At 38.7% G+C, this 17,981-nt stretch overlaps 1 protein-coding gene across 9 annotated transcripts in view; it reads left to right on the top strand.

The window, feature by feature from the left end:
- Positions 1 to 17,981, top strand: part of Con (leucine rich repeat protein connectin) — a 154,529-nt gene that overhangs the window by 78,680 nt on the left and 57,868 nt on the right. For 3 of the 9 annotated variants that reach the window (XM_089075529.1, XM_089075532.1, XM_089075527.1), the window contains one exon: positions 10,671 to 10,755. The exons of the other annotated variants lie outside the window; for them this stretch is intronic. The gene's annotated coding sequence lies outside the window, so the exon portion shown is untranslated. The remainder of the gene's footprint in view (positions 1 to 10,670; positions 10,756 to 17,981) is intronic. 9 annotated transcript variants of the gene reach the window in all.

Here is a 17,981-nt window from a genome sequence, read left to right as displayed (position 1 = left end):
TAATTACATGAAATCCAAGAATACACATTCAGCGCGATAGGATACGTAATTGGAGCGTTCAAACGTCAAATAGGGATTTTCGCAATAGAGCGCGCGCCATGATCGCGCCACGTCGCTAATTGGATCGCTGAGCTATTAACTCACAGGCAGGTAAGATTCCAGGTTAGCTGTTGATCCCGGCGAAGTTTCGCGGAGACGAGACGATGACGCCGGTAATTAGGTGATACATACTCCGTACACTCTCGATGTTTAAAGCCGAGAGATTCACCTCGCTCTCGACTATTAAACTCAGTCAGGGACTCGATTGATGGTCTTTCGTCCTTTATTTTTTTTTTTTTTTTTTTTTTTTTTATTATTATTTACGGAACACGTGTTGGCGCGATCCGATCGCGATGATCTGTAAAATAATAACGGAGATTATAAATCGGGGAACATTCAAATCAGGAGCGTAAGTAGATTCTCAATTTAGCCGGAGGGTGTGCTTTTCGCCGCGTTGCGGCGCCGATATTGATTCTCATATTATCTCAATAGGTCGCTTCCGTTTTCGATTCTACGTGATCCAATCGGAAATAGAAATAAAAATGGCGGAAATGAAGGATGCGCCTGAATATGAGATCTTTTATGTCTCTCTCTCTCTCAGGACGGAGAGAGAGAGAGAGAGAGAAGGAAGTGGATGATAGACTAATATTGGCATTCTCTCTGTTCTTTCTTTTTTTTTTCCCCTCCCTCCTTCCCTCTTTCTGTCTTGGATATTCGTAATCCGGCCGTTAATTCAGACATAAAAATTGGAAAATCGTAACGCGAGTTACGATTTGCGCACAGGCTCAATGTGTCGCGGATATTATATGACGTATCACGGTCTAGGATGTGTGTGTCAGTGATTCATTGCAACTGATGTGTCGTTTTGTTTTTGCTAAATATTAATCCGCACACCTCTCTCTCTCTCTCTCTCTCTCTCTCTCTCTCTCTCTCGCTCTCTCGCTCTCTCGCTCTCTCGCTATGTATCCATCTGCGAGCTGTGACTCGCGGTAAAATCTCTCTGCAGATATTCGTTCGAACAAAAATATTCTAGCCGGTTGCATAGAATACATTTGCACGTTTCCTTTGTACCGAAAAAAGTTAGTTTTCGATTTTGAGCGTGTTAACATCCAAAGTGTGAAAATTCAAAAAATTTGAAATTAACATTATTTCTTTGATCATGTAATACTTGATATTTGATGTTTATATTTTTCATTATTTTTTTTTTTTTTTGAATCTATTAACTTAGATGAGTCTTCATTTAGAGATTTTTTTTTTTTATATAAACGGAGAAGTGTCTTTGTCAAGATTTTTTTCACACGACAAAAGTTTCGTGCTGAAAAGTTCGATCGAGATGTGAGTCGAGTTTTAATTTAACTTGAATTTTTGATAACAAGATTTATTTGACAATAAGAACAGCATTTGAAATGGAATGTGATATATCATTCTTGATTATCAGATTTTTATGTATTGCGAAATTAAGTTGATTAATAGGCGAATCTTCGTAGGAAAGAAAGGCAATCTTTCATCGTATCGTTCCTAAGGAATTAGTAGAGCTTACAATGTTACCCGGTTAAAAACAACTTCGAGGACAAAGATTACAAATTCAAATTTTGCTCTCCTTGCATTATTTTGAATTTTTTACCGGAGAAATATTCTCTCGGTCTAAGAGACATCTCTGTCTATCTCTCCTCTGAGAGGCAGCGATATTTCTGCATTAAAATATTCTTATATACTTAAACACAACATTAACATTATATCCATGCTCGATTTGCGTTATCAAATATTCCTCCCTCTGTATATAAGTGTCATTACTAGTTATTCTTATTTACGACGTAACGTAGCACGTTCAAACGTTCAACGTTGAGAACGTAGAGTTTCGATTTAGTAATACTTCAATTTAATAATAAACCCTCCTTGGGGGACTATCTCTTGTTTGAATATTTCATATTTATCGTATAACCATTTTCGTGACACACAGAGTATGAATCGTCGTTTTGATTCCATTCATGCGCGATTCCAAATGCGCGTATCTTACGGGCGGCGATCCCCGCAATTACGGCGACACCCGCAGCTAAACGCCAAACCCGTCCACGTTTGATCGAGACGAGTGGGGACGGCTTGTTAACCACCACCGCACGTTCACGCAAGTGAACGCCACTCGAGGTCAAAGGTTCACTTCAGCCTCCGGCCGCAATTGCTCGCCCGTGTGGCCGGAAGTCCGCGAGAGGATTGTAAGAAGATCATCTCTCCCTCTCTCCCTCTCCCTCTCTTTCTCCACGGCGATTCGACTTTTACGTTCGACGGAATTACGAGCTTTGACTCGGGAAACTCCTCTCATCCCCGCGCTTTTAATCCCGCCCGATCTCCTCTCCTTTCCGAGCGAAAGACGCTGATATGATGCTAATATTGCAGGACGCAGAAATATTTCGAAAGCGAAAACGCTCGCTTTCATATCGCCCGTCGAAAAATATAGTTTGAGATACCTTTGAACTCTCTCTGTTCTCTCTTTTTTCCTTCCTCTCGTCGAAGTGATAATCTAAAAAGATTTCGAATGTGTGAGAGAAGGGATTTATTAATATATAGGATATTTAACATATTTTATGCATCATTAAATATCATTACTGTGTTCGTTGTGTGACATTGACTTACAATTATTAAATAATGGCAATTAATAAATAAGGAGATTCCTTTGTTATACTTAGTTAAAAGGATTTTTATTATTAAGATTTAAATACGGAGAGAATTTCCTCAAGGAAAGTAGTAAACGAGCAGATTTTTCATCCGTAGGGGAAAAAGATCCATATATATATATATATATATAGAGAGTGGGAAAGCGATGACCGAAAATTTACGTCATTGATTTATTTCAACGGGCGAGTACGCGAGAAATTTAAGATAATTTTTCTAATTTCCGGAGAAAATAAAACGGCGAGATACGACTTCTTCGGAACTTGGAATCATCGTGACATATTCCGTAGTTAGGTAAATTTAAAGTCTTCCGCGCCCCGCGAGGACGAAGAATGGGAAATTAGTCGAGCTGGTAAATTAGTTTCCTCGTGCACGTAGGTCGTGCGTAAGTAAAGCTAGGAAAAATGTAATTAACGGATAATGCGGCAAGCAGCGCTCGTTTTTTCGCTTCGCCTCTCCCCCCTTCGCCCCCCCCCCCCTCCGCCTCTCTGGTCACTTTGTTAAAAATACATACATCGATGTATATAAAGTGTCTTACGCGTTACAGGATAATCCGTAATCGAATAACAGATTGCTGACATTGTTTATGACTAACTTTAAGCACCGCCGATTATTAACTTTATTTTTTTTTTTTTTTTTTTGTACGCTTGTAACGCGGCACGAAAATATAATTAATTAATTTTTCGAAAGAATTAATATTCATAGTATTAATATTCATTGTATATTTCCAGCTTTATAAGAAAACATCGTGAAGGAAAGGAATGTCCTTTTTTTTACAACTTGTAATTTATATGCTTCATATTTTCTGTTCTCGAATCAAATATATTATCCCTATATATATATATATATTTACTGAAAATACTGAATACCTTCTTTACTTTAAATTTTGGAGGAAGAGGAATAATTTATCGCGTTCGAATGGTAGAAACGCGATTTCGGCGTTGATCGGCGGTTTCTGGCGATGCCGAACAGCGGCTTGTCCGGCGCTACATTCGGTATTCGGTATTTCGGAAAAATATCTCTCTCGGAAGCCGGACATTCACTAGTCGACAAGCCGTAAATCGATCGGCGCGTATGCGCCATAAGCTTGAAAATTCTCTCGGCGTTTTTCAGGCTTTCACTCGGAAAAGCGAAAAGGACCGGCGGACCCCTTGAATCAACAAATCTATGTACCTATTTTCATTTCGTATTTCACCATGTACGGCACATACGTTCAATCATTCCAAGTCTGTTAAAAACGCGATATATATACACATTGCGTAGTATACTAATATTATAAAAAAAAGAAGACTACTTGTTGTTAATTTTTTGCAATATATACATTTTATACACGATTTCATTTCTGAGTTTAACTTAATTTTTCTATCACAATATCTATCCTTCCTTAGCTAAGAATATTGAAAAACATCATTATTTATCATAACTGAAATTAATTAAAAATTAATGGCCTTGTTGCTTCCCTATTTGTTCCCGAAAGTTTTTTTTTTTCAATTATGTAACTTGGAAACTATCGATAGAACATTTCTGGAAAAATTGGATTTAAATTTTAATCAGAGTTAAAGTGAAATTAAAGTCGCGAATTTTTATATGTGCATATAAATATAATACACTGTTATAAATATTATATCAAATAACAGAAATTTTTTTATAAATATATATATAAAAAAAAATTAAGTAAATATCGTATACGCACACTTCTCTCGTATATCTTTATATTTTTTTATATTATTGATTATAAATTAAGATTCTTTTACCGAATTTCTTGCTCGTTAAATTGGCAAAAATTATAAAGTGCTATCATCTGCAAGTTATTTAATGAATATTTAACGACCTTAACGACGAGGGAGGAGGGGAGGGGGGAGGGGGTCATCTGTACCGCTGAGTTCTCGTCTGTCGTCTCTCTCTCTCAGTTAGAAATTCTATTGTTATAAAAATTTATAGGGTAGACTGACGCATCAGTTATCGCTCGTTCCCCAACGAATTTTTGGAAAAAAAAATGTTCCACATCGCGCTGTGGTGTCAAAGGTTTGCGCACATTGTGGTCGCACACATTGCGCATGTGTGTACGTATGTGTGTATATGACTGTATTGTATGCATATCTTGTTGTTATGCATGCGTATCGAGGTCGAAATTTCGGCTAAAATGTCGAATCGATTTCGGGGTAAGTTAGGGTGAAAAACGAGCGCGGTTACGTGATGATTACGTAGTGGGGTTTTTCGATATTAAAGCTGATATCGTGAGATTTGCACGTACACATTTATTTTGCCATACATTCATCACGAGTAAACACTAGATGTACCGTTTAATCCCTTTGTTAATATAAACAAAAGTTTAATACGGTACAAAATTTATAATAATAATAATCTGGTGAAGTTGAATGAAAGGTAAATAAACTTTGATTTAATTTTGGTATCTAATAGTATTTCGGTTTTAACGTTATTAATTATTAATGAGCTAATCAATATCATTTACAATTACTGTTGTCGGATATATAATGTTGAGAATAATATATCAATTTAGAATGTGTAACGTGTTTAATTTAAATATGCATGCAAGTTGTACGGAGTAAAGTTCAAGTTTTCTTTCTCTGGCATTTTCCTCTTTACCTTTACATTTTCATCTCTATTGTTATTAACAGAGGACGTAATCTTTTTTTAAAGGATTGAAAATCTCTTCTCTATATCTAATGTAAATCGTTCGCGAAGGGCGTAATCACTGGCTCTTTTCTGGAGATAAACCAACCTCTTTGACTGGCGAGCGATAGATCACCACGTAACAATTAGTGTTACGATGGTAATTACGCGAGAAGCTAATTACTAAAAGTCGAACCGCGCTATATCGGCGGCTTGTCAGCGGAATGAAACGCGAAAAGTTTCAACATTGTTCCCGTAACTCGCTTTTTCTACCGTTTTTCCATGGTTATCAGACCTTTCGCAGAGCGAACGGTGAAAACGCGCGAATGAATTTTCTGCATCTCCACGACGATGAACACTTCAATTTGGTATAAAATGTGTCGCCGGTGAATGTTGCCAGAATTTCCAATCTTTTTCGCATATCACAAAAATCACTATCTTTCATTCATCATAAGTTAAAAGCAAGTTTGTGTTAACATCAATTAATTAAAAGACTGAGAAGGTTTGAACAATGATTATTTAAACAATGCATTTAATTAAAATGCTCGATGCTCCCAGGTTCTAATTTTTTGTCGAAAATTTATTATAGAGGAAAAGTATTTACGATATTTTTTTATCTACACAATATGTACGAGATTTAGTTATATTATTACTAGCTTACTTGCTTCCAAAAAGAAAAATTGAAATTCCTTCGCACAAGCTTCGAACGCTTTCCGATATTATTGCCAGTCCTGAAAATATAGAGTTTTTATATGTGGTTTATGTCACATATAGATTTTCAGTATTGACAGCGTATATCGAAACACATTTATTGATTCAAAAGATTGATTAAAAATAAATAATATTCCTACTCTATTGTGATTTGCATACTACTGTTTGTTATGCGGTATTGTTAATGCTACGCATTTCATGAATATTACTTACGAGATCCACAACACAAAAAGAAAAAAATCTATAAAGGCCTCAAAGAATATAATATTTCAACTTTTTCTCTATCATCTGTTTTATTTCCGTCATCGAAATTTCTTTTTTTTTTTATTTTTTTAGATCTAATAATTATATATTTAAATCATCACATTTGGCCAGTGAAACTTGCAATTACTTCCTAATTCATTGTATCGGTTCAGCGAATCATAAAATTTGGTACACTCGTTGATTAAAATATTATGTTTTAATTCTCGCTGAGCAGAATCGCGTAATTCCATTTATTACCACCAATCGGAATTCTATTTCTCGCTAATGAAATTGTATTGCAACATTACAAATTATCGGCAATGGAAACAAAACAAATCTTATTACGCGGCGCCATATTATCGCGTGATTACGGCGCTAATTATGATCGCGACTGTTTCATAATTTGACCATTCAATATCAAAATAGATCGCGTTGAAATTTACAGTGATCCAATTTAAAAGAACAATAATATAATTTTATTTTACTAATACTAATTTTAGTTTTGCTAAGATATATTTCAGTGATATTGCAATCTGTCTCATTAGTGCAATATACTATCATTATTACAACATACCACGATATTTTAGAAACAGTATTATCTAAATTTTAATATTTTTTGGTGATTTAAAAATTTAGATTATTAAGAGTTACTGATTTGATGTGACATTTCACTATTACAAAATACCTGAAACGTGTGAAAATGCAAAAAGCTATAACGCACTAGTGTATATCCAATACACAATATTTTTATATTTTGTGAACCATTTTGAAATTCACACATTCGCAAAAAAGGACGAAGAAAAAGGACCTAAAAGTATCGATCGCGAAAACTTTGTATCATAACCAAGTAGATATATGTTCTCCTTTGAAGTAACAAATTACTTTATAAAGTATTTAGCGCGAAAAAGTTCGCTAGAACTCCGAGATAGCAGAAAAGGACAAAGAAGAGGGAACATGAGAAAAAAATTACGATCAAAAAATCTGTTTTATCCTCCTTTGCTTTATTATTAAATACGTTTAACTTTTATTTTGAAAAAAAATGTACATTTTGAAGCTTCACATTTTTTTGATTAGAACTGCCGATATAAAATAGTTAAACGTAAGCATTTTTCAACAATGGAGTTAATATTATAGTCTATACGAAATCGCTAAAGCGATTTTGAATATTAATTTCATTATTAAAATTTTCCTGTGCCATTTTGTATAAAAAAAAAAAAAAAAAAAAAAAAAAAAAAAAATTCATTTTGCGGAATTTGTTCAAGGACAAGACAGTTTGTGATTTAATTGTATATAATTACTACTGAAATACTACTGTAATTCTATATGTATTAAGCGTTTAAGTTACAGCAATCATCATCACATATCAATCGTATTAAGCGAAACAATTGCCGTTGCACTCGCAACAACAGTTCGAGTAATTGTTGTTGTTGAAATTGATGTACGTATTTCAAAAAGCTGTTAGTTAACCGTTGTTCATCAGACACGGATTATTAATGTAATTTCGAGCTAGTAATGTATACATTTTACGGAGTGGCTTTTATCATCGATTTACTTTTTTTTGTCGTACACAAAAATACCGCGAATATCGACGGAATGGCGACCGCGTTTTTAGCGTAGCCGTCGGAATTGTTGTTGGCTTCTATTAACGCGACGCGTTAATTACGCGGGACAAGGCCGCGCGTTGTAGCGAGAATTCTGTTTAATTCGCCTGTTTAGCCTCGGCCTCGTGTCGTCAGCCGCAGTGTTCTCTCTCTTTTCCAGTCGGGAAAAGCCTACGAGAGGCGCGGCCACAATGCCCGGATCTCTCTCGTAAACTATGGAGAAGTACCGATATACCCATATCTTATTTTCCATTCCATGTAAACCATTATATCCGCCGGCTTTAGAAGCATATTGTGGAAAACGAGGGAGATGAGTCGAGGGGAGGGGGAGGGGGGGACGACGACTTGGGGTAAACTCTCTCTTCACGTTTATGCTGCGAACTCGCCGTCGGTATCCTTATAAATCGCGCGGCTTCTTTTCACGCGGATAGAAAAAAAAAAAAAAATAAAGAACCGCAAGAGAATCTCTCTCTCCTCCCTTTTCCGCACAGATTTCACGCGGTGTTGAGGGGGACGGGGGGGGGAAGGGGAAGAGGGCAGCGAAGGCGGGGAAGGAGATTCACGGTTCGATGGGCCGAATCATCCACTTTGCGAGTAGCGAACCTCCTTCGAGGACGCCGGTAATGTTTGAACAGAGTCCGCGAGCTGACGAGCGGAAGTTCGATGCGCCGTCAGCGCGCTCGCGAGCCCCCCCCCCCCTCGTCGTCGTCTAAAATAAAAACGCGCCTCTTCCCGTTCTCCTCCCCCTCCCCCGCTTCCCCGCCGCCGCTGCAACTTGAACAAATTATCCCGCCCCCGTGCGCCCGCGGCGAAAGGAATTTTCAAGCGGAATAAGAATCCGCGGGGGACTTGCAAGCGATATCGCCGTCTGATTTGCGATTCCGCAAATGTAATTGTTCGATGCGGATTCTTCGTGCCTCCACCGTGGAAAATGTTCTCCACGGAGAAAGTTGGGACCGTCCGGAGTGTACGATCGTCGTCGTCGTCGCGCCCGACGACTAAATGACGGGATATTATGGCCGACATCAATTTTCCTTCGGGTTTCCTTTGAGTGACGGAACGGAGTCGCGAAGTTCTATCGGAGATAAACTTTGAGCGAGGTGATGTAAATTTAACGACGAAAATCAAGCGCGGGAATGAAATTATTGGGACACGATAAAGCTATTATGGACCCAGATTGGATTTTGAAAAACACGGCTTCAGACGGAGAGCACGGGACGCAAAAATCAGATTTGTATTTATCTCCATTAGAGCGAGCAACCCGAGAGAAGGTTATAGTTACGGATATTTTTGTAACTCTGTCTGGAATATTCGAAATGATTTATATATTCGGCAAATTTGTTGGGGATAATTTTACGAGAAAAACTTCTCTCTCTCTCTCTCTCTCTCTCTCTCTCTCTCTCTTTATCTGAGATTAAAATGTTTCACGTATATTCTTGCCTTTTTGCCGTCTTGTGCGAACCAACCGTTACCGATTAATTTAAAGTCGCAAAGTGTTTTTTTTTTTTTTTTTTTTTTTTTTCGTTTCCCCGGAAAGTAACTCCGGCTCTTTATTTCGTCGCCGGGGGCGAGTGGAAACGGTTCCGCCTTCGCAATCTTTTCAACGATGACGTCCCGATGCCTTTGATCTAGGTGCCGGATCTTCGACGTTTTCCTTACTTCTCCGCTCCCCCCAGCTTTACTTTCGGGGTTTCGAGAGACGAGGCACTCGAAATATTAAGGAATTCTTGAGACTGCGCTATCACGGCGCGGTGCACTTTACTTAAAGAGGAGAGACAGAAACGTATCTTTTAAACATTCAATACAATTTAAATTGCGAAGAATATACCGAAGAGAAACTGAAGAGAAAAAAAAGTGTTACGAGGAGGAGGGATTTTCAAGATGACGCGGCGAATTTCTCGAGGATGACTTAAAAAAATGGAACTCGTGACGAGAACACCTTGCATTTAAGGGTAAGATCGATTTCTTTCGGATTTTCCGTGTGTTCGAAAATCCGAAAGGGGCAAGACGGAGCGTGTAATATAATCGAGGAATTGTTCTCCTCGGTGTAATAATCCTTTCTCCTCTCTCTCTCTCTCTCTCTCTCTCTCTCTCTCTCTCTCTCGCTTCTGACGTTCAATAGCGCGGCATACGAGCTGTGCGGAATGTGTCGTGTAGTCTCCGCGCGCGCTGATGTAAATTACGGCCGGCCTCTAGCCGGGAAACTCGATGTAATTTCCCGACGGTGACGATTAGACGCGCGAAACACAGGACGCGAATTCTCCCAGAAGGGGGATAGCGACGTGACAAATCCGGCGAATATTCGGCGAAATATGCGCGCCATCGGGACCACGACACGGGGCGAATGTGGAGAGAGAGAGAGAGAGAGAGAGAGAGAGAGAGAGAGAGAGAGAGCCCTCGAAAAAGCGATACGTAACACGTATGCCTTTTCTCAATCGCAATTTACGGTGTAATTAGCGAGCGACGTGAACGACATGAACCTCCTATCGCTCTTCGAAATCAGATAGATATCCATCTTTAAATGAGACAACATATTCTTGATGCGTGAAAGGAGCCGAGTAAGATAATCGAAAATCCCCCCCCTCCCCCCCCGGGAAAATAAATGTCGATATGCCATCGTGATTAATAAGCGTGCCGCTTAGCTTACCTCTTCGTTTAACCTACCGGCGGATTAATGGCCGAATTAATTACGGAACAGGGGGCGAAGTCCTGTTTTTTTTTTTTTTTTTTTTTTTTTTTTTTTTCCATCCTCGTCCTTCGTTTCCGATACAGATTGGACGCAGTTAACTGATCGGGGCGGCGAAGAGAACGAAACTTCCAGGATATTGAACTACGTAAAGGAAAGTGAAGCTTAACGGTGAGTACAAGAACGTTTGTCTTGCAGTCTGAGCATGAAATAAAAGGGAATTCTGTATACAGAACGAGTCAACAATCGTGCATTGAGAAACAAAAATTTAAAAAGATAAAAAAAAAAGAAAAAAATTAGATCAGCGAGGGAACTTTTTTATTTTTTTTAATGTGTTCTATAAAAAAAGAAGTTATAAATTTTGTGTCATTTTTAATATATACAATATATAATATATACAAATGCAAAAATTGTAATTCATGCTCACTATTAAATTTCTAATAACTTTATTTTATTAGTAAATTTTTTTTTACCTTTTACACTTACAAATATTTTGTTTTTTTTGTAGAGTGGATTAATTTAAATTGTAAAAAATAAATTGCAGGAAAAGCTAAAATATCTTATACTAATAATGTATAAAATTACTTTTTTGCATGATACATAGCTTTTATATGCTATGTGAGTAATATTTCATTTTTATAATGGAATACTTCCAATCCGTATTTATATTACTTTTATAAAAACATTTATTGAAAAAACTACTTTCGTTATTATATTGTTATAGTCGGATTGTTACGGTCGTATAGAATGTTCACAGAATATTTGAACAAAACTGGTGCGCGTGTGTTTTCCGACGAATTTACCTCTTGGTGAATTCTAGTTTTTTTTAAAACTACCAATTTTTGGGAAACAAGGAAGCGAACACATGCAGATTGAAAGTGACGCTCGGAATTAAATTAAATCAAGCTCGTAGCTACTTCTCCACGTGATTTTCGCTCATCGTGCCAAATATGTAGACTTCTACTGGAAATTCCTTCTTGCCGAAGCTAATTAAACTCGAACAAAGACCCATAATTAAAGCCAATCGAGTTTAGCTGTCTGTTTTAGACTGTATTTAGAGTATAAAGATATTTTAATGACACAATTATTTTGCAATCGTCCGATCAAATGTAAAACCGTTAAATAATTTTGCATTTAAAAGGCTTGCTTTAAAAAAAAAATTTTTTTTTTTTTATGTTTCACGTATGAAATTACTTGGCTAATAAATTGATTTCTCATTGTGCGATGTTTAACGATAATAAATATTAACCTTTAGGGTAAGTGATGTAAGAATTAATCTGAGAAATGGGTTTGTTAAATCTAAATAATAAGCAAAATTTACGAAGAATTTTACTCGCCTACGTATCGCGAGCGAGCGATACATATTTTACGGTACTTTAACGGTGTGCCCGCATGCGGAGAGTCTTGGTTGTTTACATAACCATGACTTAAGGCGAGAGATTGGAAGGAGCTGTTTGTCCAACTAACACAACCCTTGGCATATAGATAAGTCGGGCAACAACTACTCGGACGTATAAATAGCTCCTTGCCTAAGTAAAATAATCTCATCGGCATGCATTACAGGCAGCTGACATGATCTTTTTTCAAGCACGAGGCAATCAATTAACCCCTGATTCATATCCCACGCTATAATATTTCACTACGGATGGAGTACGGCGCGCGATCAAGTACAGTATGGAATTAAGCTTTCGAATTAAGTTAAACGAAGTTTGCATGTAAAATATTTAATTAATAATCGGAAATCGGAAAAATAATACTGGAGAAATATTTTGAATAATATTTTGATTTCCTAAGAAACGGATGTACAACGGAATATCTCTCTCTCTCTCTCTCTCTCTCTCTCTCTCTCTCTCCGAACAATTTTGCAACTTATCCACCTGTGACAAGACCGCGATATTTTATTTAACCTTCCATCAGCCACCATCGGCAGAGATCCTTCGATATTCTTTGATGTTGCATTATCCACAGGGGATTTAATCAGCCGCAAGTAATTCGGCAAAAGCGCCGAGCAAAAGGTGTCACCGCGCACGGTGGTTTCGGCGGAAATGAAAGGTCTCGTGCATTCCCGGTGTATATTGCAATTGCGCCGCTTTGTCGCGTTGCGTGTGTGTCGCGGACATGGGGATGAAGTGGGTATCAGCCAAGGGTAGTCGATTTAAGAGTCGTCATTAACGCCCGAAGCGAATCGCGAGTGTTGTTGACAGGCGGAAAACTCGAATCTTTAATTTTCAATCGTACGAACGACTTTATTTTAAATTTATCTATGTAAACAAATTGTCTAAATTAAAAGAAACGTAATTCTGCTCAAAATTATATTTTCAGAAAAAAAAAAAAACGCCCCTTTCTTCGTAAATAATAGTGAAATGTGTTAATTTATAATTTCCAAAAAGAGCCAAGTTAAACAAGTTTTTCTCATTCTTGATACGAATTCCACATGGTAAACACGTATTAATGTATAAGCTTTAATTTTGTAAAAACATACTACATATAAAAATATGTCTTGATATGAAAAATACATTTTTGTTGATAATACAAACGAATTCTCTCCATTGTTTTAAACAGTTTTTTTAATAATTTACCTTGTTAAAGTTTTTTAAGGTTTCTTTCTTTAAAATATCCTCTGTGCGTTGTTGGTTTGTGAAAAATATTTAAGTGTTTTTGAAGATTTCTTAGATAGTCTGCGGTAACTTAAATTCCGTCCTTTCTAGATAAACCTTTAAAAATTATATCCGAGAGATGTTAAGATATTTGATGACGACAGTTGCTGAGAAGCAGAAGCACTATTTCTTCCCTCGCGTTGCTCTCTCATTACTTTACATTTGCGTGATTACACGACCATGCGTAGAAGAGCAAGAATGTGAATGAAGGATGTCACACGGTCACGCAAATGCGAACGGCTGGGAGAGCCGCGTAAAAAGAAAAATGGCGGACGGCAGGGAGGAACGGGGGGGGGGGGGGAGAGGGTAAAGAATAGGGTATCTCGCGATTGTAGTTGCCGAGAATAATGCGAAACACTAATAAATTGTTGGTCAAGTTTTTGAACGTGTAACAGCTTCGCCGACGTTGTGTTGGAGGGTGTTGCAACGGCTGGCGCCGTTGTAATGCCATAATGGCCGCTTTAAATAGTTTAATGAATATGGAAGACAAGGTGCATCGCCGAGTGAGTTCCATTCCTGGAGTTGCCCTGGGTGGCAACGTGTAATATTCTCGCAATGCACATTGTTCCCTTATCCCTAACGCGATATATACGAGGTGTTGTAACACACCGCCTGATTAGTAAACTAAAACGAGCAGTGTGAATCGTAACACCGAATGTTTGAAACACCATGTCCCTTTGCGTTTCGTGAGTTATTTTGATCTATTTTTCCCCTTCGACTGACGGGACTAAAAGTTTCGCAGAACGGCTTAATAAATGAAACTGGATTACATCTTTAGCAGGTCGCTTTAGACGGTCTTCACTTTACTTAAATGAAATTTATTTGGAACGTTCAAACGCCATTCTTGTAAAATTAAATGTCATTTTACATTCTTAGAGCTTCTTATTACTCCGTACGTTATTATCATAGTCATAGTTATTATTTGATTCTCCGCATGCTCGCGGAGATTCAATTTATTTGAAGCGAAATATAAAATATAAAATAATTGCCTTATGATAATTACCCCCTGATAATTAATAGATTTAAACGTGGCGTAATTATTTCAGCCGGCCATATACCGCGAGCTGTTTTACGCTCTCGTTACATGAGGAAAGTGCTCGGCCGGAATATTAATAGTTCGCCGGTAGATAATAGCGGAAAAATGATAGTCGGCCATTAAATTTCAGTGCACTCGCGTGCGGCCGCCGCTAGCCGCTAATGATCATGACAGTTAGTTACAATAGAGACGAGAAATAAAGACCTTGCCGATCGTTCAACGTCACTCGCACTTTGCAGCTAATTGACTGCCATTTAATTCGCGGTCCATTTGCATAGTATCACGACGATCAGCTGACGTCAGCTTCCGCCGAAACCACATTCGTGTACTCGTCGTACAAATTTCCGGAAATAAAATCTACGTAATCGAAAGAAGAAAGAAAAAAAAAAGATCGGTGTTCGCTTTTTGCGAGGGGTGAGAGGGGAGGGGAGGGGGAATTCGTCTTCATGATCTCACCCCATGAGATCTTCTAACCAGCTCCGGTGTCCATTGCTTCGAAATCAGAGTGGCGGCAGCAAGCCGCGCCTCGCCGCTGTGTGGTGCTTGTACAGTTTACACAAGGGGGAGGAGGGGGGCGGGGGGGTAAAGGGGGTAAGGTAAGATCTATGCGCGACGAATCGATTTCCCGGGGATAAACGCCCGGGCGGGCGGCAAATAATCGGGCGCGTTGTTCGAGGTGTCGCTATAAGGGGGACAGCCAGATGCTATCGCTCGGCGAGATGGCGGCCCCGGAGGTTGCCGGGACAATAGATACCCGGTCGGCCCGGTCGGGATTCGGCCCGGTCGTTTGGACGCACTCCAGATTGTAAGCTGGAACAACAAGCAAAATCCCGTCCGCCGTTCGCCGTTGATTCGCAAGAACGGGCCATCGCGCTCGGCGCGGCGGCGCGAGCCCTGTTATCAACGCCGACAAAATATATTTACGTATGCAAATAATAATAACAATAATAATGCAAATAATAATTTCGTATGCGTATTCGTCAGCCATTGCGCCCTTTCGTTGCACGAGCAGTGCCGTGTTTCGAACGTTTCGAACGTATTTTTACGAAACGCTCATATATATATATATATATATATATGCTCATATGCTCATATACATTAAACACATAACGTATAACGTCAGCATGAAAGTGTGTTTCTCGTTTTGCGAGATAAGTTTTTTTTTTTTTTTTAATAACAATAAATTTATGCACAGAAGAGAAACCAATTCAAAGGAAATTTTTTAATTTACGAATTTTTTAAATTACGAAGATACGAGTTGTAGCGAAGGTAATTCGTATTGTAAATTCTATATACAATTGTCCATGTGTTAACGCGAGAAAAATGGATGTATCAAATGTAAATTCCTTTAGAATATAAAACTGAGAAAACATGCTTTCTATTTTGACATGTCGAGTAATAATTTTCGAGTTACAAGCGATGTAAAAAAGAGTTGTTGTTTTTTTTTTTCTTTTCTTTTTTTGCGAACTCACAAACTTCAGAAAACAGCAACAACAAATCTTTTAGTAAATTTTAAGTAAAGTTTACTTTAATATAACTTTAATTTGAGGGCTTACGTAGATATATGATGCTGAAGACTGGAAAATTGAGATAAACGATGACTTCTCCGCAGTAATAAGTACGTGACGAAACACGCATACACAATTTTTTTATTTATTTAAACTCCCCTCGGAAACATTATTTAAAAATCTTTAATATGAAAACGTGTTGTCTTACACGTACAGAACTATCCGATATAATTTATTATGAAAAAAGTGCCTTCTGAAAGATGAATTTCGCTCATACTCCAAGAAACTATCCGTGTTATTTCGCCACAGGATTAATTATCGGCGTCGCATAAATATTCGACGGAATCGATCGACGCATTTGCGAAAAGCCATCTCACCCCTTCCCTTCTTCTCCCTTGGTGAAATATTTGCCGATGCATACCGAGCATGATTTAAAAGGGCAATTTCGCGATAGTAACCGCAATTAATAACGGCGCCGGTAGTTATATATACTTCTTCCGGCGCGCGCGATCCGATCGATCGACAATGGATTATTATCGATCGATATCTTCGTCCCATTGTTGTAGCTATCAATTATTTCGTCGAGGAGTTCGTCCCGATTGATCGGCAGAATCGGATTGTTCATATACGGTTGTTCCGGTGATTGCGCCGGGGATGCAAATTGCAGCATCGCGGTCGTTGCCGTTGTGTCGCGCGAATTCGATTATGAAAGCAAACGCGCTACATTTCTGACCGGTGGTTGGTGGCCGCGTATAAATTTTGCAATTCATCGGCATACTCTGCAAATACACATGAAAATGTTTGCATAATTTGTAAAAAAGTCATTAAGAAATTTATAGCGTTCGTGAAAAGAGAGTCATTTAACTGCAATTTCTCTTTCGCGAAATTTCTGCCCTCGCGAAATTCCAATTATTTTCTAACTGGAAAATTGGGAATCTTATTTTCGGTTTATTTGTGTGTGTGTGTGTGTGTGTGTGTGTGTGTGTGTGTGTGTGTGTGTGTGTGTGTGTGTGTGTGTGTGATCAAAAGATTTATACATCAAAACAATTGATAGAATTTCTTTATTTCACTATTTGAAAATTGAATAGTGACGTTGTAATAAAAGAATTTTATTTACTTTGAAATTAAATCGCGAAACCTTTCGAAATAAATAAAACGAGAAGTCCTTCGGTTTTTGCAAAGCCTCTGGCGGAAGCCAAGCTGCCTAACCAAATTGCAAAACGACCAAAATGTAAAAAAAAGAGAGAAACGATCACATTCAAGGCTAACAGCGTCCACGAATTTTCTCTTTTTCCTCCTTTTCCTTTCCTCTTTTCCGCCGGTCGAAACGGTAATTTTGTATGGAGGAACGTCAAGAATTTCAGCTCGGTGGGTCGGGAACTGAATCTCCTCCAACTTTGCGTCCAGCCTGGCAAGGAAAAGCTCGCCTCGCTAACAAAGCAAACTTTTCTCAAGAGCGGAGAAGAAAATGCCGCGGCGTGCGCATTTCGTATGCGAATTCTGTCGGCTCGAGGGATGCGTCGCGAGAATGCATTCCCGGGGTCGTCGCTATTTTTTTAACCTTCCCCCGCGTGAAGTCTCAGCAGAGAGTCGAGGATCGCGGTCGATTATGCGAGATGAGCAGACGCTCGCGTATACGGCGTGGAATCCATTAATAAGACACGTGACGCGCGAACGCGTCTCAGCCGATGCCGAGAAAATAGGATGCAGACGGTGACGTAAGCGGGTATTACTGGATCGTTGTGTGTCGAAATGTCAGTTGTTTCTCCGAGTTATTTTCACCACACACAGTATCATCCCACACGGGGATTCTAACGAGGTTAGATCAAGTAAAGTAGAATTTTTTTTTAATTTGTAAAATTTTTGCGATTACGCTTGTTGTGACAATAAAACGCTCGAGATCTCTTTATAATTCTTATGATTGGAGAGATCCGTCTGGATCTCTCTCTCTCTCTCTCTCTCTGTTCATCAGAGAGACAATTTTGAATATGAAAAGCCGTCGCGGCAACGAGATCCCACATCCGGCTTCTTCCGGCCTCGAAAAAGTTTCGGTGTCGCGGAAACAAATCCGTACGGAAAGTCAGCGCGAAGGAGAGACGTCTCGTGTCACGGGCCATCTACCTGTCGCTCACACATGAGAACCGACGTATCGTTGACACCTGTTCGAGCGGATAAATCACACACGTACGTCGTTGG

This window comes from Pogonomyrmex barbatus, unplaced genomic scaffold (genome assembly GCF_055798465.1).
Source record: "Pogonomyrmex barbatus isolate J1 unplaced genomic scaffold, ASM5579846v1 scaffold19, whole genome shotgun sequence".
In the NCBI taxonomy this organism is placed as follows: Eukaryota; Metazoa; Arthropoda; class Insecta; order Hymenoptera; family Formicidae; genus Pogonomyrmex; species Pogonomyrmex barbatus.
Note: the sequence above shows the minus strand (reverse complement) of the source record. Positions and strands in the feature narration are given on the sequence as shown.